This window comes from Pinus tabuliformis, chromosome 5_2, assembly GCF_031772625.1.
Source record: "Pinus tabuliformis cultivar Carrire ecotype Pingquan chromosome 5_2, CPIR1, whole genome shotgun sequence".
NCBI lineage: Eukaryota > Viridiplantae > Streptophyta > Pinopsida > Pinales > Pinaceae > Pinus > Pinus tabuliformis.
In genome coordinates, this window is record NC_142306.1 from 105,137,862 (window position 1) to 105,162,701 (window position 24,840).

The window sequence follows — 24,840 nt, forward strand, 5'->3', positions numbered from 1 at the left end:
ATGTCCAATTATGGAGGTGGAATCATTTCGGTTGAGGATTTAGGTGGTTTGGCCTCTAGAAGTCCTAATTTATTCCATGGGATCCCACATTCATGCTTGGAATATGGTGTGGGGGTGATTGAAGGAAAGAGAGATTTGGTTCAACCCAATCTATGGTTGGGTGGTACATGGAAGTCCCTAATTTATTCTTCTATTGTGATTCATGTATATTTGTAGCTATTATGTTGGTGACATTATGGCTGAGTTGCCATGGATTCTATGCTAGTTATTTGCTAGTTACATGTTGGGTATGTGATGTATATTACTTATGGCTCTTTACATGTTTTGATGAATGTGTGAATGGTTGATGAATGCATGGAATAAAAAATGCTATTGGCAATATTATGAGAGGGCATTAGATCTTCTTGGTGATTCTCAGATAAGTTTCAGAATCTTGTGATCAAATATGCATTCACGACATGTAGCTTGCATGTTCACCATGTTTGACTAAATGACTATCATGGTTAGGCCTAGTTAGGTCAAGTTATTATTCAAGTTTTGTATGTTTAACATCATCCTTATGCTATTTATTATTCTGAGAAGTCTCAGACAGTTTTGGGCAGGGGTCTAGAGGTTGGCCTAGAATTGCGGCTCAAATCTCAGGACTGCAAACACTGAACTGAGCAATTTAGGCGACAACCACATGGAGAAATGCTTGTGGGTGTGATTAGAGGCCTTCAACCACATGCAGTGAGTGTTAAGGGTGTGGTTGGGAGTCTAGGTCATTGAAAAGACTTCCTAGCTTACAGTTTGGTCACCTAGGGTGGTTCTTTGGCCCCTGATTGTCCTGTAAGCCTTGAGGAATGTCTGTGAGTTGTCAGTTGTCGGCCCCACTTCCATAATTGAAGCTTGGAGATCAAGTCATGTCATAGTAACTCTTCATCTCATGTTTACCCTAGAAGGTCGATGAAATCGGTTAAATGTGGGATGGGTGGTTACAATAATTACAAGACAAAGTCTTTAAAAACAATTTACCAGTACTTAATCGCTATGTGTTGCAGGATCTATGGACATAGGAATATTGAATCCTTCCCCAAAGGGTGGATCTACATGCTATATCCACTTATCATAAAAGAGAAGACATTCAATTGGTCACATCTATTATCCCAGCAACTCCAAATCAATTTGAATAAGGTGAAAAACCCAGCTCAAGGCAAGAAACCACAATTTTACATGTCTCCCTACTTAGTGGATGGAATATGTGCTCGCCATGAATTATCGAGTCTATAATGGAGGTCGACCCCAGGAGAGGTCCTTATTCATATGTATTGCAAATTCTTGTCATAATACAATTACAAAGGAGTGTATGAGAAGCTTGTTGGGCACTTCTTCATTGTTTTTTATCGAATGATCTTTGAGGAAGTAGCTCCCTGCATGTCCCATGAGGCTATGAAGGTAGTGGCATAGATAGTAGATTCGTTTGACTCACCTCAAGGAACTTACCTCAAAGTATTCGTTTCTCAAAAACCTCCACATATTTTGCCAAGGTATGTGACTGTTAAAGTGGTTATGCAGGAGGCTGCTTATCATCTTAGCATAGGTCTTTCCCAATTTCTATAGAAGAAGAAGAAGTAACCTTGGCCTTCCTTTCCTTTGCAAGAGGGATCCTATGAGCTCATTATCCTCGTCAAGTTTAGTGAGATGAAGAAATTATCCTCGTCAAGTTTAGTGAGATGAGCTTTCACATGTACGATCCAAAGGGAGTATACAAAAGACATTGTTCCAAGTTACATTTTGTCTGGGCTAATGATTATTATTATCGAAAAGAGGAAGAGAAGATAAATAATTTTTATAATGCTTCCTGAATACATGCACTAGGAAGTGAATCAGGCCTTTCTAGTGTAGTTCATGAGTAGAATGATGTCCAGGAATGGAATCAACAGGAAGTCCCCACTACAATCACCATTTCTAAATACAAGAGGAAAGTTGTGCATAATCTTGTAGTGACGCAGAGCCGAAAGTTCAAAGAATATGCTATTATTCTAAGAGCAGTTATTGTAGCAAAAAAGAGGAGAAAACAATCAAAAGAAATAAAGAAGTAGGAAAGATACAAAAGGAGGAACATATACAGAAAGAGGAACAAGAAATGAAAGAAAAGAAGGCATGAAAGAACAGGAAGAAGGAAGAATAAGAAGCAAGAAAAAAATAGTTTTAGGAAGAACAACATAACTAGTTGATGAATTAAGGAAGTAGGCAAAATCAAGATGAGGAATTTGTAAGGGAAATTGAGGAGAATTTCCATCCCCAAGAAATGGAAGTTTAACGGGAGGAGGATGAACTACAAGAAGCCAATATTGTGACCATTACAGAAAAATCCAAAAGTCAGCCTTCACCTCCTCTTACTGGTGGTCACATCCCATTCACTAAGATGGGAAAATCTCCTCGAGATGATGATATCATCATGGATATTTCCAACCTTACCTTTGATCAGCTAAAGAACAAAATAGTGCAAGAAAGGCATAAATATTTTCCTATTGACCAGATCCATCCTATTTCCATCCATAGAGAAAGGGTGATTATGCCAAATACCAAGAAGAATTTGAAGATAGTCGCAATAAAAAAATTATCATTTGCACAACCTACAAAAGTAAACACAGATTTCTTAATGCATGAAAATAAGCAATTGGAAAAGGACCTAGTTGCAACAAGAAAAAAAACTAATCATCTCCTCACCAAGAACAAAAAGTTGTCATCTGTTGATTCTCACATGAGGGACCTGTTGACATATTTAGGTGAGGAAATTCAATCATTGGCTGACACTAGAGATAGTTTTATGAAGAAATGATCACCCTACATAAGGCGGTAGTGCCCGTATATGCAATGGAAAAGAAATGGTTGGACAATGTGATGGTTTTGAAGGTAATTGATGCAACCATCGATGTGACCAAGAATGGGCCACTAAGTATAGAAATGTAGCATCAAAGCTGGCTAGGAAAACAGGGCAGGAAAGGGATGAGGTTAGAATGCTTGTATAGGGAAATAAAGAACTCTACACTTATGTGACCGACATCATAACTACCTATTCATGACTGTACTATAGTTTGGACTCCTTGTCAGACTACACAAGATTCCTTCTGTTGGATCATTTGTAGAAACAAAGGGCATAAATGATTTCAAGCAAGAAATTGAAGAATTCTTGAGCAATATAAGGCAGGTAGCTACCAAAGTATATTTGGAGATCACAATGTAGAACATTCAATAGTTTTTTGTTGGACCTACCAAGTTAAACATGACGTTGTTCTTATTTCAGAATAATGTTCAAACTAGTTCCAAAGCTATTTACCCGGATTCAATGGAGGCAAGGGTCAAATATAAGCCAGATCTCCCACCAAAGCTTAAGTACATAGCAATAGAATACAAGGATTGGTACCATTATGGTACAATAGAGCTACAATTGGAAGTTGCTGATTTATATTTTCCTCAAGTCAAGCATAATTTATAAAGTTTTGTCTTATTAAGCTCTAGTCACATTTTTGTCCTATTTGATTTTGTATTTGGAAAATAATAAGAATTGTAAATGTAAGTGGAATTCCAAGAGTCAAATGTGGAATATGAAGAGTCATTAGATAGAATAAAGACAAAAAAAGCCCAAGAGTCATGATGGAAGCTAAAGGTCACAAGGGGAGATGAAAGTTCATCCCATATGTTATAAACAAACCCTCATAACTCAAGAAAAAGGTTTGAAACTTGAGATTGGAAGCCTTGGCATCTCTAGTTTAGCATAGGAGTGAATATCATTGATTGGAGGAACAAGTAGAAACTTCATGTTCCACTATTGGGGTGAGTGTTATATCATTGTATTGTATAATTGCAACTTTCACTTAATGATCATAAGATCTTAGCTTCGACACACTTTCATGCATGTATCATGGATGTTGTGAAACTATTCTTTAAATGTTCATAGTATATGTTATTTCATTCATGCTAATGTCAATGAACTATTTCCTTAGATTTAGTATATTTTTTATTGTATGTGTGTTGTATTTATTTTCATGATCATTATTATCTTGTGAACTATTTTGTAGTCTAACTAACAATTCTTTCATATGTTTGTGCATCTCTTTTAGGATAGTACTATCACTTTTCTTCTAGAGGATCACTCCTTTTCCTATTTGCGTGAAAGAACCTCTTATGCATTACAATTGATATTACACACAATTTGTTGGAAATAATACTGAGAGGGGGGGGGGTGAATCAGTATTATCAGGTCAATAAAAAATTTTCAATTTCATACTCAGAAACATATACGCTACTTCAGTTAAGTGAACCCGCGTGTATACGCTACTGTGTCTAAAGCAACTAGCGTATATCCAGAAATCTTATGATTCAGTTAGCTTATCTTCAGTAAATGCATCAGAACATTATTAACCATATTAACAGTAAACAGGTGCAGTATAACAGAACAGATCATCACACAAAGGCCACACACATGAACACCATGATATAAGATGGAAACCCAATGTGGGTGAAAACCACCTGCTGCAATTTGTTTCTATCTTCCTTTAATAAGAAACTTCTTTTACAATGTACTGGTGTAGTCCTTTACCAATACGCAGGCTACAACCTGCAGAGGGCTACAACCCTCATAGCTCTTGTACTAGCCGATCCATTTACTAGTACGTAGGTGCCTACCTACAGAATGCTCCAACCTTTACTCGTTTTCCAGCTGCTCCTGGAAGGGAGCTACAACCCCCTGGCTCTTGTACTGGCTGATATGTTTACCAGTACGTAGGTGCCGGCCTACGATCTTCCCGGGACCATGTTTCATACATTTTCATACTGGATCCATGAAACAATCACCATTGTAGTACAACCTGCATCATCAATCTCTGAATCACCCAATACCGAATCACTGAAACCCTGTCAAGAACACAGACAACATAACAACAACCAGATCCAACTCCATCTTCATACTTCACATTGTATACGCTACCTCGACGAACCCAACATGCGTGTATACGGTCTTTTACCAAAGACAACCCGCATACAGATCTGTAAATTCAAACTTAAAACTCCGCAGCTATATCAGACATCAAAACATACCCAGATCATAACAATAAACATGCGTCAATAGATCTAGTCTATTCACAGTCAAACCATATGAAGATAATCATTCCAAGCCTTGAGATCCCGTTCCATCGTTCATCATCATCCTCCACATGAGTGAAACCTTGGTTCAGATCACCAACCCATAACCAGCATTTGGATCTCTCACCTCATCAGATATTCGTCACTAACACACTCTCACACACCTCATCTGGCCTAATGATATTCTCCTTATATAGGCTTAGGCCCTTCACAATACCACGGTCCAAAACCATACTAACATAATACCATCAACTCAATACTAGGGATCAACACGTCTGTCGAGACTCCATGGTCCAAAACCATAGGCACAAATTCCAAGGACTAACCACCACGGACCAAAGGTACGTTTTCACATGTACGTGCTTTTACTGAAACCAACCTGCGTGTATACGCCGATTTTCCTTAATGAACCTGCGTATATCTCTTTCTTGTCTTGCTGTACTAAGATCTGTCCTCTGATTAAGTTGCCATCACCTGTACCTGCCTCTGAGTGAGTTGCCATCAAGGACAACACTTGTATCATAATGCCAACAATCTCCCCCTTTGGACTTGATGGCAACCACCACACCAAGTCACTCTCCCCCTTTGACATCAAGGGCAAAGGGCGAACCAAGATATTCTCTTCTTTGGTATACCTTTTGCTATCCATACTCCCATTGAGTACATGCTGAAATTTCTGATTGGGCTCCCCTTTGTATATGCCAAGTTGTATCAATCCATCCATGCTCCCCCTGAGCAGATGCAAGTTCTAAGACCAGCCATTCATTCAAGACCATGACTATCATTCATCATATATGATCTGTACCATAAGCAACAGCCTGCAATACCATTCCTTTGATCAAACAACAAGATGTATCATTTAGCTTCATAGACTTTATCAACAACATCTAACCATAATGCCAACAATGCATTATTTTAAGTATATGCTCCCCCTGAGCCTGTGCCATCTGTAGTTAGATCTGATCATGCATACATCAGTAATACGCATCAAGATCTCATCATCATCAAGTTAGGATTAAACACTTCTAACATCTTACAAGTATCAAAACATTTCCAAACATCCTCAGCAGACTGTAATCGTTAACCAAGAGAGCAGATATTGGACTGAATCATATCAGACCCCTTTTCTGAGCCTATCCCCACTGCATTTCTTCAGACTGACATATACGCGATTTTGCAGTGTGAAACTCGCGTATATACGCGGATTTCCTTCATGAAACTTGCGTATGAGAATTAGAACACTGAAGTTTGACACTTTCAGCTCCCCCTGAGTTTGTTATGTCTGTGCTGTGCTGAGTACCCTGTGCTGTGCCACATCTTTCTGACTGAACTTCCTTCTTCTTCCATATCTTCAAGCATGTTGATGATTTCTTTTTATCATGAGCTTTGTTCCTGCAATCTTTTGCTCTATGTCCAAACTTGTTACATGCATAGCATCTTACATGTTTCATATTCCTCCTATAGCAATCGGCAGCTTTGTGACCAAACATATTGCAAGAAAAGCAATATCCATTAAAGTACCTTGAATGTGATGATCTTTCTGCATGATGGTCTTGAAACCTTCTTCTTCTACATATGGCTACAACATGTCCAAGATTATGACATACATAACATTCAACATTATTCATGGGAGGAGTAAAAGATTTTCTTTGAGGAGTCTCTTTCCTTGATTGTTGATGGGGTTGTCCTTTCATCTCCTTGTAGAGCCTTTCAGATTTTGCATTAGAGATTCTTGTCTTACTTTGTGAACCAGATTCACCTTCAATAGACTCATGAAAACCAAGACCAGTTTTGATAGCAGGGGACCTTTGACTACTAAGAATATCATCCAAGATCTTAGTACTATCTTGAAATCGTAATAGTTTATCCTTTTCTTCTAATTTACTTTTCAAGATATTTACCTCAACTTGATGTTGTTCTTCTTTTTCCAGACATTGCTTCTTCAAGGTCTCTTCAACTTTCCTTCCTTCATCCAGATGATGCCTTAGTTTGAGGATCTCGTTTTCTTGCTCTTTATTCAGCGCTAGCAGCATTTGTCGAATTCTGGAGGCACATTCCAACTGATCTTCTAATCTGATGATTTCTTCTTTGAGGGCATTCTCGTTTTTGCTAGGTAGATCTTGCTGATCTATGGTTTGATCTGATGCTTCATTTGCTTGTCCATCTTCATTCTGAGGTGATTCAGGATCTGAATTCTTGCTTCCACTCAACGGCAGGTTGTCATTGTTCCTTTGAGCTGTCTTCTTCTTCTGACGCGCTTTCTTCCCCATTGTTCTACGAATCTCCTTCAAGCAATCAAGCTTCTCTGAAGGACCGGCTCTGATACCAATTGTTTGAAATAATACTGAGAGGGGGGGGGGGGTGAATCAGTATTATCAGGTCAATATTAACTTTTTCAATTTCATACTCAGAAACATATACGCTACTTCAGTTAAGTGAACCCGCGTGTATACGCTACTGTGTCTAAAGCAACTAGCGTATATCCAGAAATCTTATGGTTCAGTTAGCTTATCTTCAGTAAATGCATCAGAACATTATTAACCATATTAACAGTAAACAGGTGCAGTATAACAGAACAGATCATCACACAAATGCCACACACATGAACACCATGATATAAGGTGGAAACCCAATGTGGGTGAAAACCACCTGCTGCAATTTGTTTCTATCTTCCTTTAATAAGAAACTTCTTTTACAATGTACTGGTGCAGTCCTTTACCAGTACATAGGCTACAACCTGCAGAGGGCTACAACCCTTATAGCTCTTGTACTAGCCGATCCATTTACTAGTACGTAGGTGCCTACCTACAGAATGCTCCAACCTTTACTCGTTTTCCAGCTGCTCCTGGAAGGGAGCTACAACCCCCTGGCTCTTGTATTGGCTGATATGTTTACCAGTACGTAGGTGCCGGCCTACGATCTTCCCGGGACCATGTTTCATACATTTTCATACTGGATCCATGAAACAATCACCATTGTAGTACAACCTGCATCATCAATCTCTGAATCACCCAATACTGAATCACTGAAACCCTGTCAAGAACATAGACAACATAACAACAACCAGATCCAACTCCATCTTCATACTTCACATTGTATACGCTACCTCGACGAACCCAACCTACGTGTATACGCTCTTTTACCAAAGACAACCCGCGTACAGATCTGTAAATTCAAACTTAAAACTCCACAGCTATATCAGACATCAAAACATACCCAGATCATAACAATAAACATGCGTCAATAGATCTAGTCTATTCACAGTCAAACCATATGAAGATAATCATTCCAAGCCTTGAGATCTCGTTCCATCGTTCATCATCATCCTCCACATGAGTGAAACCTTGGTTCAGATCACCAACCCATAACCAGCATTTGGATCTCTCACCTCATCAGATATTCGTCACTAACACACTCTCACACACCTCATCTGGCCTAATGATCTTCTCCTTATATAGGCTTAGGCCCTTCACAATACCACGGTCCAAAACCATAGTAACATAATACCATCAACTCAATACTAGGGATCAACACGTCTGTCGAGACTCCATGGTCCAAAACCATAGGCACAAATTCCAAGGACTAACCGCCACGGACCAAAGGTACGTTTTCACATGAACGCACTTTTACTGAAACCAACCTGCGTGTATACGCCGATTTTCCTTAATGAACCTGCGTATATCTCTTTCTTGTCTTGCTGTACTAAGATTTGTCCTCTGATTAAGTTGCCATCACCTGTACCTGCCTCTGAGTGAGTTGCCATCAAGGACAACACTTGTATCATAATGCCAACAATCTCCCCCTTTGGACTTGATGGCAACCACCACACCAAGTCACTCTCCCCCTTTGACATCAAGGGCAAAGGGCGGACCAAGATATTCTCTTCTTTGGTATACCTTTTGCTATCCATACTCCCCCTGAGTACATGCTGAAATTTCTGATTGGGCTCCCCTTTGTATATGCCAAGTTGTATCAATCCATCCATGCTCCCCCTGAGCAGATGCAAGTTCTAAGACCAGCCATTCATTCAAGACCATGACTATCATTCATCATATATGATTTGTACCATAAGCAACAGCCTGCAATACCATTCCTTTGATCAAACAGCAAGATGTATCATTTAGCTTCATAGACTTTATCAACAACTTCTAACCATAATGCCAACAATGCATTATTTGAAGTATATGCTCCCCCTGAGCCTGTGCCATCTGTAGTTAGATCTGATCATGCATACATCAGTAATAAGCATCAAGATCTCATCATCATCAAGTTAGGATTAAACACTTCTAACATCTTACAAGTATCAAAACATTTCCAAACATCCTCAGCAGACTGTAATCGTTAACCAAGAGAGCAGATATTGGACTGAATCATATCAGACCCCTTTTCTGAGCCTATCCCCACTGCATTTCTTCAGACTGACATATACGCGATTTTGCAGTGTGAAACTCGCATATATACGCGATTTCCTTCATGAAACTTGCGTATGAGAATTATAACACTGAAGTTTGACACTTTCAGCTCCCCCTGAGTTTGTTATGTCTGTGCTGTGCTGAGTACCCTGTGTTGTGCCACATCTTTCTGACTGAACTTCCTTCTTCTTCCATATCTTCAAGCATGTTGATGATTTATTTTTATCATGATCTTTGTTCCTCCAATCTTTTGCTCTATGTCCAAACTTGTTACATGCATAGCATCTTACATGTTTCATATTCCTCCTATAGCAATCGGCAGCTTTGTGACCAAACATATTGCAAGAAAAGCAATATCCATTGAAGTACCTTGAATGTGATGATCTTTCTGCATGATGGTCTTGAAACCTTCTTCTTCTACATATGGTTGCAACATGTCCAAGATTATGACATACATAACATTCAACATTATTCATGGGAGGAGTAAAAGATTTTCTTTGAGGAGTCTCTTTCCTTGATTGTTGATGGGGTTGTCCTTTCATCTCCTTGTAGAGCCTTTCAGATTTTGCATTATAGATTCTTGTCTTACTTTGTGAACCAGATTCACCTTCAATAGACTCATGAAAACCAAGACCAGTTTTGATAGCAGGGGACCTTTGACTACTAAGAATATCATCCAAGATCTTAGTACTATCTTGAAATCATAATAGTTTATCTTTTTCTTCTAATTTACTTTTCAAGATATTTACCTCAACTTGATGTTGTTCTTCTTTTTCCAGACATTGCTTCTTCAAGGTCTCTTCAGCTTTCCTTCCTTCATCCAGCTGATGCCTTAGTTTGAGGATCTCGTTTTCTTGCTCTTTATTCAGCGCTAGCAGCATTTGTCGAATTCTGGAGGCACATTCCAACTGATCTTCTAATCTGATGATTTCTTCTTTGAGGGCATTCTCCTTTTTGCTAGGTAGATCTTGCTGATCTATGGTTTGATCTGATGCTTCATTTGCTTGTCCATCTTCATTCTGAGGTGATTCAGGATCTGAATTCTTGCTTCCACTCAACGGCAGGTTGTCATTGTTCCTTTGAGTTGTCTTCTTCTTCTGACGTGATTTCTTCCCCATTGTTCTACGAATCTCCTTCAAGCGATCAAGCTTCTTTGAAGGACCAGCTCTGATACCAATTGTTGGAAATAATACTGAGAAGGGGGGGGTGGGGGGGGGGGGGTGTGAATCAGTATTATCAGGTCAATAAAACTTTTTCAATTTCATACTCAGAAACATATACGCTACTTCAGTTAAGTGAACCCGCGTGTATACGCTTCTGTGTCTAAAGCAACTAGCGTATATCCAGAAATCTTATGATTCAGTTAGCTTATCTTCAGTAAATGCATCAGAACATTATTAACCATATTAACAATAAACAGGTGCAGTATAACAGAACAGATCATCACACAAAGGCCACACACATGAACACCATGATATAAGGTGGAAACCCAATGTGGGTGAAAACCACCTGCTGCAATTTGTTTCTATCTTCCTTTAATAAGAAACTTCTTTTACAATGTACAGGTGCAGTCCTTTACCAGTACGCAGGTTACAACCTGCAGAGGGCTACAACCCTCATAGCTCTTGTACTAGCCGATCCATTTACTAGTACGTAGGTGCCTACCTACAGAATGCTCCAACCTTTACTCGTTTTCCAACTGCTCCTGGAAGGGAGCTACAACCCCTTGGCTCTTGTACCGGCTGATATATTTACCGGTACGTAGGTACCGGCCTACGATCTTCCCGGGACCACGTTTCATACATTTTCATACTGGATCCATGAAACAATCACCATTGTAGTACAACCTGCATCATCAATCTCTGAATCACCCAATACTGAATCACTGAAACCCTGTCAAGAACACAGACAACATAACAACAACCAGATCCAACTCCATCTTCATACTTCTCATTGTATACGCTACTTCGACGAACCCAACCTGCGTGTATACGCTCTTTTACCAAAGACAACCCGCGTACAGATCTGTAAATTCAAACTTAAAACTCCGCAGCTATATCAGACATCAAAACATACCCAAATCATAACAATAAACATGCGTCAATAGATCTAGTCTATTCACAGTCAAACCATATGAAGATAATCATTCCAAGCCTTGAGATCTTGTTCCATCGTTCATCATCATCCTCCACATGAGTGAAACCTTGGTTCAGATCACCAACCCATAACCAGCATTTGGATCTCTCACCTCATCAGATATTCGTCACTAACACACTCTCACACACCTCATCTGGCCTAATGATATTCTCCTTATATAGGCTTAGGCCCTTCACAATACCACGGTCCAAAACCATAGTAACATAATACCATCAACTCAATACTAGGGATCAACACGTCTGTCGAGACTCCATGGTCCAAAACCATAGGCACAAATTCCAAGGACTAACCGCCACGGACCAAAGGTACGTTTTCACATGTACGCGCTTTTACTGAAACCAACTTGCGTGTATACGCTGATTTTCCTTAATGAACCTGCGTATATCTCTTTCTTGTCTTGTTGTACTAAGATCTGTCCTCTGATTAAGTTGCCATCACCTGTACCTGCCTCTGAGTGAGTTGCCATCAAGGACAACACTTGTATCATAATGCCAACAATCTCCCCCTTTGGACTTGATGGCAACCACCACACCAAGTCACTCTCCCCCTTTGAAATAAAGGGCAAAGGGCGGACCAAGATATTCTCTTCTTTGGTATACCTTTTGCTATCCATACTCCCCCTAAGTACATGCTGAAATTTCTGATTGGGCTCCCCTTTGTATATGCCAAGTTGTATCAATCCATCCATGCTCCCCCTGAGCAGATGCAAGTTCTAAGACCAGCCATTCATTCAAGACCATGACTATCATTCATCATATATGATCTGTACCATAAGCAACAGCCTGCAATACCATTCCTTTGATCAAACAGCAAGATGTATCATTTAGCTTCATAGACTTTATCAACAACTTCTAACCATAATGCCAACAATGCATTATTTGAAGTATATGCTCCCCCTGAGCCTGTGCAATCTGTAGTTAGATCTGATCATGCATACATCAGTAATAAGCATCAAGATCTCATCATCATCAAGTTAGGATTAAACACTTCTAACATCTTACAAGTATCAAAACATTTCCAAACATCCTCAGCAGACTGTAATCGTTAACCAAGAGAGCAGATATTGGACTGAATCATATCAGACCCCTTTTCTGAGCCTATCCCCACTGCATTTCTTCAGACTGACATATACGTGATTTTGCAGTGTGAAACTCGCGTATATACGCGGATTTCCTTCATGAAACTTGCGTATGAGAATTAGAACACTGAAGTTTGACACTTTCAGCTCCCCCTGAGTTTGTTATGTCTGTGTTGTGCTGAGTACCCTGTGCTATGCCACATCTTTCTGACTGAACTTCCTTCTTCTTCCATATCTTCAAGCATGTTGATGATTTCTTTTTATCATGAGCTTTGTTCCTGCAATCTTTTGCTCTATGTCCAAACTTGTTACATGCATAGCATCTTCCATGTTTCATATTCCTCCTATAGCAATCGGCAGCTTTGTGACCAAACATATTGCAAGAAAAGCAATATCCATTAAAGTACCTTGAATGTGATGATCTTTCTGCATGATGGTCTTGAAACCTTCTTCTTCTACATATGGCTGCAACATGTCCAAGATTATGACATACATAACATTCAACATTATTCATGGGAGGAGTAAAAGATTTTCTTTGAGGAGTCTCTTTCCTTGATTGTTGATGGGGTTGTCCTTTCATTTCCTTGTAGAGCCTTTCAGATTTTGCATTAGAGATTCTTGTCTTACTTTGTGAACCAGATTCACCTTCAATAGAATCATGAAAACCAAGACCAGTTTTGATAGCAGGGGACCTTTGACTACTAAGAATATCATCCAAGATCTTAGTACTATCTTGAAATCATAATAGTTTATCTTTTTCTTCTAATTTACTTTTCAAGATATTTACCTCAACTTGATGTTGTTCTTCTTTTTCCAGACATTGCTTCTTCAAGGTCTCTTCAGCTTTCCTTCCTTCATCCAGCTGATGCCTTAGTTTGAGGATCTCGTTTTCTTGCTCTTTATTCAGCGCTAGCAACATTTGTCGAATTCTGGAGGCACATTCCAACTGATCTTCTAATCTGATGATTTCTTCTTTGAGGGCATTCTCCTTTTTGCTAGGTAAATCTTGCTGGTCTATGGTTTGATCTGATGCTTCATTTGCTTGTCCATCTTCATTCTGAGGTGATTCAGGATCTGAATTCTTGCTTCCACTCAACGGCAGGTTGGCATTGTTCCTTTGAGCTGTCTTCTTCTTCTGACGCGCTTTCTTCCCCATTGTTCTACGAATCTCCTTCAAGCGATCAAGCTTCTCTGAAGGACTAGCTCTGATACCAATTGTTGGAAATAATACTGAGAGGGGGGGGTGAATCAGTATTATCAGGTCAATAAAACTTTTTCAATTTCATACTCAGAAACATATACGCTACTTCAGTTAAGTGAACCCGCGTGTATACGCTACTGTGTCTAAAGCAACTAGCGTATATCCAGAAATCTTATGATTCAGTTAGCTTATCTTCAGTAAATGCATCAGAACATTATTAACCATATTAACAGTAAACAGGTGCAGTATAACAGAACAGATCATCACACAAAGGCCACACACATGAACACCATGATATAAGGTGGAAACCCAATGTGGGTGAAAACCACCTGCTGCAATTTGTTTCTATCTTCCTTTAATAAGAAACTTCTTTTACAATGTACTGGTGCAGTCCTTTACCAGTACGCAGGCTACAAGCTGCAGAGGGCTACAACCCTCATAGCTCTTGTACTAGCCAATCCATTTACTAGTACGTAGGTGCCTACCTACAGAATGCTCCAACCTTTACTCGTTTTCCAGCTGCTCCTGGAAGGGAGCTACAACCCCCTGGCTCTTGTACTGGCTGATATGTTTACCAGTACGTAGGTGTCGGCCTATGATCTTCCCGGGACCACGTTTCATACATTTTCATACTGGATCCATGAAACAATCACCATTGTAGTACAACCTGCATCATCAATCTCTGAATCACCCAATACTGAATCACTGAAACCCTGTCAAGAACACAGACAACATAACAACAACCAGATCCAACTCCATCTTCATACTTCACATTGTATACGCTACTTCGACGAACCCAACCTGCGTGTATACGCTCTTTTACCAAAGACAACCCGCGTACAGATCTGTAAATTCAAACTTAAAACTCCATAGCTATATCAGACATCAAAACATACCCAGATCAAAACAATAAACATGCGTCAATAGATCTAGTCTATTCACAGTCAAACCATATGAATATAATCATTCCAAGCCTTGAGATCCCGTTCCATCGTTCATCATCATCCTCCACATGAGTGAAACCTTGGTTCAGATCACCAACCCATAACCAGCATTTGGATCTCTCACCTCATCAGATATTCGTCACTAACACACTCTCACACACCTCATCTGGCCTAATGATCTTCTCCTTATATAGGCTTAGGCCCTTCACAATACCACGGTCCAAAACCATAGTAACATAATACCATCAACTCAATACTAGGGATCAACACGTCTGTCGAGACTCCATGGTCCAAAACCATAGGCACAAATTCCAAGGACTAACCGCCACGGACCAAAGGTAAGTTTTCACATGTACGCGCTTTTACTGAAACCAACCTGCGTGTATACGCCGATTTTCCTTAATGAACCTGCGTATATCTCTTTCTTGTCTTGTTGTACTAAGATCTGTCCTCTGATTAAGTTGCCATCACCTGTACCTGCCTCTGAGTGAGTTTCCATCAAGGGCAACACTTGTATCATAATGCCAACACAATTTACTTAATTGTTGTCACCAAAGATATGTGGTATGCCTTCTTATGTGTTAATTGCAACCAAGGCACATATTTGAGATCACAGTTATGGAAACCAGCTGTATTTACAGTTGGGGCTCCTACTCCAAATTGTATGAGGTCTAATTGGGACTTCATATTTGAGAGATCCCCCTAGTTAATTAATTTCCAGTATTGTTAATAGGCCCCTTGCTTCACGTCCTTTCTTTACATGTTGACCCCATCAACACGTTCCATGAGGTCAAGGACTATATGGCTTGTCCTTTTCTCAGGCAATTGATAGATTCTCTAACACTTGCACTAGAAATGACATAACTTCTTCAGGGAGATAAGAAACAAAATGAATGCAATGGTTTAGGTTTATAGGAAAATTGTCCTCCTCAAATCTTTGAATCATTTTCCACTCCTATAACTAGTAAATGTTTACATTTCCACATTCTTTACATAAATTACATTTCACAGTGACAATTACAAGGTGGGTAACAAAAGGGCTATCATAGTTGTGTATAAAATACAGTTCTCTACTAAATCTAGGGAGGACAAAAATAATTGTGTTTTTCTTTCTAACTTTCTGTTAATACAAAACTTGTGGTTTTGTTTATTCCACTTTATGTGAATGGTGTGTTTCTAACTTAGCAAATCGACTTTTATGAATGATACAATGCATAACAAGTTAGGGCCCCCTCCTTAGTCAATCACTACTTGTAAGCTTATAAGTTAGTTTTAGTTTCATTTGCATTTCCAAAACTTATATTATTTATATTGCTACAACTCATTAATATTATAAATTATTGTGCTTTTCTACAAATTTCTAACTTGATAAATTACTTCATTTTTGCATGTTGTAACTCACTAATTTTTTAACTTACTTGATTCTTGTATGCTACCGAAAATCACCAATTAAACAAATAAATTTGTTTCTCAACATTGTTAATTGATCTGATAAGTAATTTTGTTTCATGATATTACTGCAACTCATAAACTTGAATATGAAATTTATGTTGTTTTTGAGGATTGTATTTAATTACTCCATTTTCTAAATATATTCAATTCGGTTGGATTCTCTCTACTACAATTTATCAACAATATGTCCTTACATATGCATTTTTGTAGTAGGGGTCAAGATCACCATAAATCTTGAGTAAGTCACCAATTTGTGACTCGTCTGATTTATTTATGCCCATGTGATTTACTTTATGCATTGGTGGATTGTTTTATCTGTGTGGGGGTTGCAATGTTAAGCTTCATATGGCCACTAAATAGAATTGTGCTATTTAAATTTCATAACTGTGATCCCTAATTTCATCCAAGTGTGGTTTTCTTTCCTTAGTGATTTGTAAAATACATTAAACGTCTTTCTTTGAAGAACATCTAGAGTACTGCAACCTCTTTGAAACTTAACAATGTTGTACTAGCATATACAATACATGAAAGTTCATAAGTTTCATATGAACACACAATTTATAATTAAATGCGCAGTTCCTCATTTATCTATTACGTAATTATGAGGTAGTTGAGGAAGTTGTCACTCGTATAAGTTAATAACTCAGGAAACATTTATTGAATTTTGTTTTCCTACCATGTGGTTTAATATGAGTATATAAATGTGATGTTGTTTTTGAAATAAAAATACATGAAACAAAATTATTTTCCTAATAAAACATGGAATAATGAATTCATAATGAGTGTTAAGTGGATTATTTAGGCTCATTAAAGGGATGGGTCATAACTGGATGTCATTAAACTTTTTGTGCCATATGACATTTAAATTTTCCATCCATATTAACATTTTGTAAATTCCAATTCTAAAATAAGTTATTTGTATTTGAAATAATCCTGTAGAAGCCATCAAGACATGAAGCTATTTATTGAATTCTATTTAGTTATATGCATTGATACAAGTTTATAAATGTAAATTATTTTTGAAATAAATTTCTTAATCTATGTAAGATATATTTTTTACATAACAAAATAGAATTAGTTACAATGATTTCTAAGTGGTCTATTTAAACTGCATGGGAGAATCACATATCATAGAAAAATGACTTGAATACACACTTATTCTTGAAAATTAATATCTTAATTGATAACCTATTTGTACTTACATTAAATATTTATTAATTAAATAGCATAGGGACATATACAACTTTCAATTAAAATCCATGAAATTTATTTCAACATTTATTTGTTTTCCATTAAAAATTCTTATCATTTTCTTCTCTTGGTGAAAGTAATGGTCAATCATGGTTTTCTCTACAATTGGTTGGAACTATTACATCAGGATCATTATAGTTTTGAAAAATTGAAAATTTTGACAAGGAGAGATCAATATCAATGTTTCCTTCAAGTTTAATATTTGAATACCCTTTCCTCCATTGCTTGCTCGTCTAGGCTACCAAGTCTTGTTTACTTCAATTTGTGACATTTTCCATCACAATTCCAATTGACTCGAATCCCCATTTAATCACTCTAATTTCATGTAATTGGGTTTGATTTGATTGGAGATAGATCAATGGTACTCAATCTTCTTTGAATACCAAGATCAAATATAGTACCTAGCCTTAATATACATGAGATATACCTACATGCTCATATGAATGATCACCTTCCCCATGGTTATTCGTATTTAAGGCATGAAGGGGTGATAAATTTAGGACAAACACATAATATTGAGTTTGTTTTTATATGGGTTTCAAAAAATTGAAAGAGAGGAACCCTCCCCGCCAATTAGTTGAGATGTTCACAACGCTATCATTTAATCAAAAATTCCCCCTAGATTGTGGGAAAGGGGGTTAGAGTCACCAGACACAAAATTAAAACATTGAGGACTCCAATATTTTATCCATAACTATAATATCTTGATTGGATGTTAAACATACTAATATGGTTTAGCTTCGATCAATTCCATCTAAGAGAAACTTTCACACTCCTACTCCGTGTTGATACTGTTGTACCTAGTAGTCCCATGTTTGACTTATTCATCATCACTAGTTGCTTTGACATTACTATAAGTAATATTACTTTATCTTATCTTAATTTAATATGGTGGTTTACAAAAAAATGGAATTTTATGAATTCCTTGTAATAATTTTATTTCCATATTTAATGAAATATGTGTTAGAGGATTTTAACAATGTAGAAATACTAGTGCTATGACTTATCATTTGGTTGTGTTATTGGTTATAAAGGTGTTTGTCTTGTATGAATGTCATATTTTCTTGAACATAGTATCAAAACCCTTCTGAAGAGTTGCTATTGTTGTTGGTTGACATCTTGAGCCCATGTTGTCACATTTACAATATATACTAGATTTGTACATTTTTGCCTAAACAAGCTATTACATTATGCATAAAGTGCTACTGTTAGTTACAAATACATTTTGTTTCATGAAAAAAGGTGTCCATTTTCCCAAGATATTAAATTTTTTGATATACCCAAATGTATAAATTCTAAATATGCCTCCTTTTAAGTATATATTTTTTAAAGTTAATATTTTGGTTTTATATTATTGTTACTTGTTTTTTACTCTTTCTCTATGTCTATGTATTTTCATTTCGTGCACTTTGTGTTAACTCAACAAATAAAAAATAGAGAGAAAACTTACATTTTCTAAGAAAACTAATTGATATTTAACCCCATTGTCATTAATTTTTGGATTTTTTTCAAATTGTTGTTTGTTTTTGGATGAGTGCATTTTTTTTTGGCAAGCAAACACAACATTAGCACCACCAACACCCCCAACCCTCCATTAATATTGTTATGTGTTTTGCAGTAGCTCACTTGGTTGAAAGTTACTTTATTTGGTTAGAGCTATTGAGTTCAAGTCTATTTTTAAGTTACTTTTTTTTAAATGTTCGCACTACTCTTATTTATAAATTAATTTCATTATAAAATTGATTTCATTTGTTTTATAAAAGTAGTTCACTTTATAAAGTAACTTATCTATAAAAGTGAGCTTATAGGCAAAACTAGTGAGGAATCTTTTTTCTTTCTTGCCAACAACCATCACCACATGGGTCATCTTCTACTTTCCATATGGCTCTTTGTTATCATTAATATTTTTTTTAAGTGCATAATTTTGACATTTAAAGGGCATTGTTTGTGTTTTTTTCCCTCTAAATGTCCTATGTTTTCAAAAGTTTTCCATCCAGATAGTCAATTTCATCTTCTGAATCCATATTATATGCATTTATATTACAGCCATTCCAATTGAACTTATAATTATTAGTAATAACTACTTCTCATGGAAATCCCACATCGATAATGTACTAAAACGTAAAGGATTGTACTAGATTACTTTGGAAAGAAAAAAAATTCCCCATTTATATTGATAATAAATTCAAATGGAATAATAAGAATGATGAAGCACTTGGATTAATCAAAATTCCCGTTTCCCCTGATTTACAATTTCATATTCAAGGAATTGAAGACTCAAATTAAGCCTGGGAAAAGTTGAAAAATACATTTGATAAACCTAATGTAATTAGATCTCAATAGCTTGAAAATCAGATCATGAATTTAAGCCCTAAATAAGTCTCTTACATTGAAGACTATTTATTTAAGTTACAAACACATACATTTATTTAAAGATTGTAAATTTGATATAAAGGATGGCAGATGCATATATATTATTCTTTTCAATCTTGGTTTTGCATGTTCTATTTTTTCTATTTACTTTTTATGCCACTAGAGAAGCTTTAGGGGCTATATATAAAGATCACACACTTGAATCTTTTTGTGACCTCTGATTAGAGAGAAAGATAAGCCCTTGCATATTATAACGATAAATACTATAGGTACATATAACAAGTCCTTAATTACCCAATAAAAATATAAAACCAAGCATCGAAAGAAGTAATATCCTCCCAACAATAAGAAAAAAAAGGGTCCCAAATCCTCTCATCTAATTTTTACTCCCAATGGAAACAAACGACCAAAATCAAAGAGTACAAACATTGATAGACATTTTAATTATTATGGGAAATATGGCCATTTGGAGCCTAAATATTTTAATAATATGGAGGACTTTGAAACAAAAACAAATAAGCAAAACATAAATCTCAATTCTTCTTCTTCTAACACTTCTTCTCATAGACACGCACTTTCTAATTTTGGTTTATGTTTCAATATAACCTCTACTGCTTCTTCTTCTAATGAGTGGCTAATTGATTATGGAGAATATTATCATATGGCTAAGGATAAATCCATTTTGCGGCTCTTAATTATTGTAAAACCAAACTAATATTTGTTGGTGATGATAATTTCATAGTATTGTGGGATCCAAAATAGTTCAAGTAGGTAATGGAAATTTCTTATGTGTTCCAAGTCCTTCCTGCAACCTTATATTAGTACATAATATCACTCATTTAGGTGAAGGTAAAACACTATATTTTTCACCTCATTAAGTTGCAATCAAGGATTTAAAAGATCCTAAGCATGTCCTTGCCACTTGAATAATTGATGATATTACCATATTATACAAGTTTGATAACTTTGAGTCAACATATTTTCTCTTAGTTTTAACTTCTCACACCAATGACTTGAGAAAAGTTTGGCATGAACAATGTTTTCATCTAAAATATCACTTATTGCAATAATTATGTAATAAAAAATATGGTGGCCAATCTTCCTTTCATTTCTTGTAGAAATGATTTTTGTGCGAGTTGTATTATCAAGAAGCATCATCAAGATAATTTTGACAATTATGCCTCTTAGCATGCCTCAACCCTTTTGCATCTTGTTCATAGCGATTTGTGTGGTCCACTTTCTTCTACTTTCTCTAGGTACATGTACTTATTAACTTTCATTGATGGCTTCTCGAGATGCACTTGTGTTTACTTCCTAAAACATAAAAGTGGAGTTTTTGATTTTCCATTAGGGGAATTTTGAGGTAAAAAATGGGTCTCAAAACAAAAATATTAACAAAAAAAACTTTAAAAGAACCAATAAGATTCAAGATGATGATTTCATCCCCAATGGTAAATAGTTTTGGAGGGAAAAGAAGAAAACTACTTTTTTATATACTGTATTTTGGCTTATCTCTTCATAGGTTTACTCAAATCAAGTGTTAACATCCACTGGATGCAAAATTAAATTCCACATCCAATGGGGTGTCTACACATGAAATTTGAGTAAATATATGAGGAGATAATCCAAAAATACGATAAGAAAGTAATTTTATTTCTTTTCCTTCAAAAATTCATAATTCTTATTTGATTAATTAAGCTATTATTTTATTATTTTCCTTAGGAGAACCATTTTATACTTCAAAATTCCCCTAATCTCTTGACCTACAAGGTCCTTGCATAAAAACAATTTGGACATCAACTTCAAAGGTTAAAAATAGATAATGGATATGAATATGTCAACAACAAATTCACAACATACTACACTGCAAAACATATTTAAATGGAACATACTATTCCATGTACACCACAACAGAATGACATTGTTTAAAGAAAGAATTGTCCATTAAAGGAAATGATTAACTTTATAATTCAATATAAAGGATTAAGTCTTAATTATTGGGTGGATGTAATCAATTGTGAAAATTACAAAGTAAATCACACTCCCATAAAGGATATAAAAAAAATTACCCTGAAAGAAGCATATAATTAAATTAATCCCGATATAAATCACTTAATTGTATTTGGTAGTGTATCATGGGCTCACATTCTTGATGAGAAAATGACAGATTTATATTCTAAAAGTGCGAAGTCTACTTTGGTTAAATACTTTGAAGATGTAAAAGCTTATAGACTACTTCAACCTCATTCCAATGAAATAATCATTAGAAGGGATGCTAATTTTTTTGGAAATATCTTATCCTTTAAGCTTAATTCGACATTTGTGCCATCTATAATCTACTATCCGTATTTTTCATTTGACACGTGTTCAATACCTATTCTAGTTTCTTCCTTATATGATGATAGTGAGGATGAAAATTCACCTCCACCTACTCACCTTCCTCCAAAAACGTCCACTAAGCATGAAGTTACAACAATACCACAACTTCCTATATGAGTTTTTTCAACAGATGAAGCAACCAATGATCTTTCTTGTGACCCTACGAATCAACATCATACTCATTCACAATTTCATCAGTCCTCCTCTGTTTTAGCTCAAGTTTTAAATATTCATGATCTGAAAAGAATTGCAAAAGATTTAGGCCCTCTCTATTATCAAACAATGATGAATGAAGAATATTGTTCTTGAATGGTGGATAATACTTGGAACCTTGTCCCTCTTCCAAAATGAAGAACAATTGTTAGATGTAATTAGGTATATGGAATCAAGTATGCATAAGATGGAAGTGTTGAAAGACATAGGGCCTAGTTAGTTGCTAAAGGATTCTATAGTGCCCCACTCTAGTTGATAGGAGCTTTACACTATCTTCAACTTGAGACAAAATTTTACTTATATTATTCTTTTAGGACATCAATATGATGATCTATATTTTTTTTATGTATTTTGTGGAGACATGCATTCATGATATAATGATATTTTACCTTCATTATAATGATGACGAGGATGATGTTGATTCAATAGGGGAATTTTCAGGTAAAAAATGGGCTTCAAAATAAAAAAAAATTACTAAAAAAATAAAATTTAAGAGAACCAATAGGATTTAAGATGATGATGTCATCCCTAGGGGCAAATGTTTTGGAGATAAAAGAAGAAAATTTATTTTTTTAATTATATTTTTGGCTTATCTTGTTATAGGTTTATACTCAAATGTCAAGTGTAGACACCCATTGGATGAAAAAATAAACTTTACATCCAACAAGTACCCACTCTAAATACTTCTGAGTAGACCCACATCGAAAAAAATGAAAATTCTTTTCTCATGTATTTTCATTTTTTTTTTTTTTTGCGATGTGGGACTACTCAAAAGTATGCGAAGTAGGTACTCATTAAATGTGGAATTTAATTCCGCATCCAATGAATGTCTACACTTGACATTTGAGTAAACTTAAAAGGAGATAAGAGAGAAATATAATAAAAAAGTAGTTTCCTTTCTTTTTCTTTAAAAAATCATAAGCCTTACTATATTATTTTAACTATTATTTTATTATTTTCCTTAAGAGGCCCATTTTATACCTCAAAATTTCCCTATTGATGGCCTTTATATGTGATCATTTATGCTGCTTACTGGACGATAATTATATCATGTTTATCAAATTTTACTGACTACTTCTTGACTGTTGCAAGAAAAGAGGACTGTGGAAACAACCCATACCATGATAGTTTGAGTCACATTATGATTTATATTTATGCTTTTATATCTAATATCGATGCAGATAGTGGGTATACTTATATGGATTATATTGTTGGAGTTTATCACAATTTTTTTTAGGAACTAATGAGTAATGATTAGATGACCCACATATGGGTAGTGGCGTTGTAGGAGAAGGAAACTAGACATTTTTGGGGGGGTATGATCAACATCCCTAATCACACCTGCTAGCACTCCATTTGTGGCTCTAGATGAAGTAAAAGGGGTACTTATCCTTAGAATTTCATGATGTAATGAGGGTTGGACCATGGATATGGTTGCTCATGAGGAACTACTGAGGGGAGTGAATCAAGGGGATCCTTGATCCTCAGTAACCAAAAAATATCAAGAAGGGCGATGATGAGACTATTGAGTTTCCCTTTAACAAGTATTTCTTTCCCCTACTCGAATCATAGGTGTTTTAATGGTAACATGTGGCACCCTTGGAATAAGAGGATGTTGAAGGGCATGAGAGTTGGAACCCTAGGCACCAAATGGAAGATAAGAAAATCCATGATTTAGTTAATTCATAAGAACTTAAGGGTTGATATGCTATGGAATATCAATTTAATATAAAGTTTAATAAGTGATAACTAGAAAAATGAACTAAATATGAAAACATAATAATAAAAATAAATGGCCTAGATAACGTTAGTAAACTAATACCTAAAGAGGTGTTTACTATAAGTTAGAGCTAAGTGAATAATCAATTCAAAATTAATTAAATGATATCATGTTCTTTTTTGTTTTCTAGTTTATGTAAGTACTGAGATGAATGACATGACTAACCTGTGGCTTGAGTAGCCATGAACCAAGGGGATGTAAGCCATCAAAATCACCTAGGAATCACACCTGACCTAGGGCACACCAACCCTTAGCATGGTTGGATTTTTTCCCATGGAGTTTCTAACGGGTAACCTTTAAACCATTGAGTGCCTTAATAGAACATCCTATTGCCATAAACTCTATGCCTCGTATGCCACAATATATCATGTTTAAATTTGGGAAAAATATAAAGTTAATTTGATGTGGACGTAAGCGAACTAAAATATAAATGGATATGTACAATAATTGAATTATTTAAATAAGTAATTCTA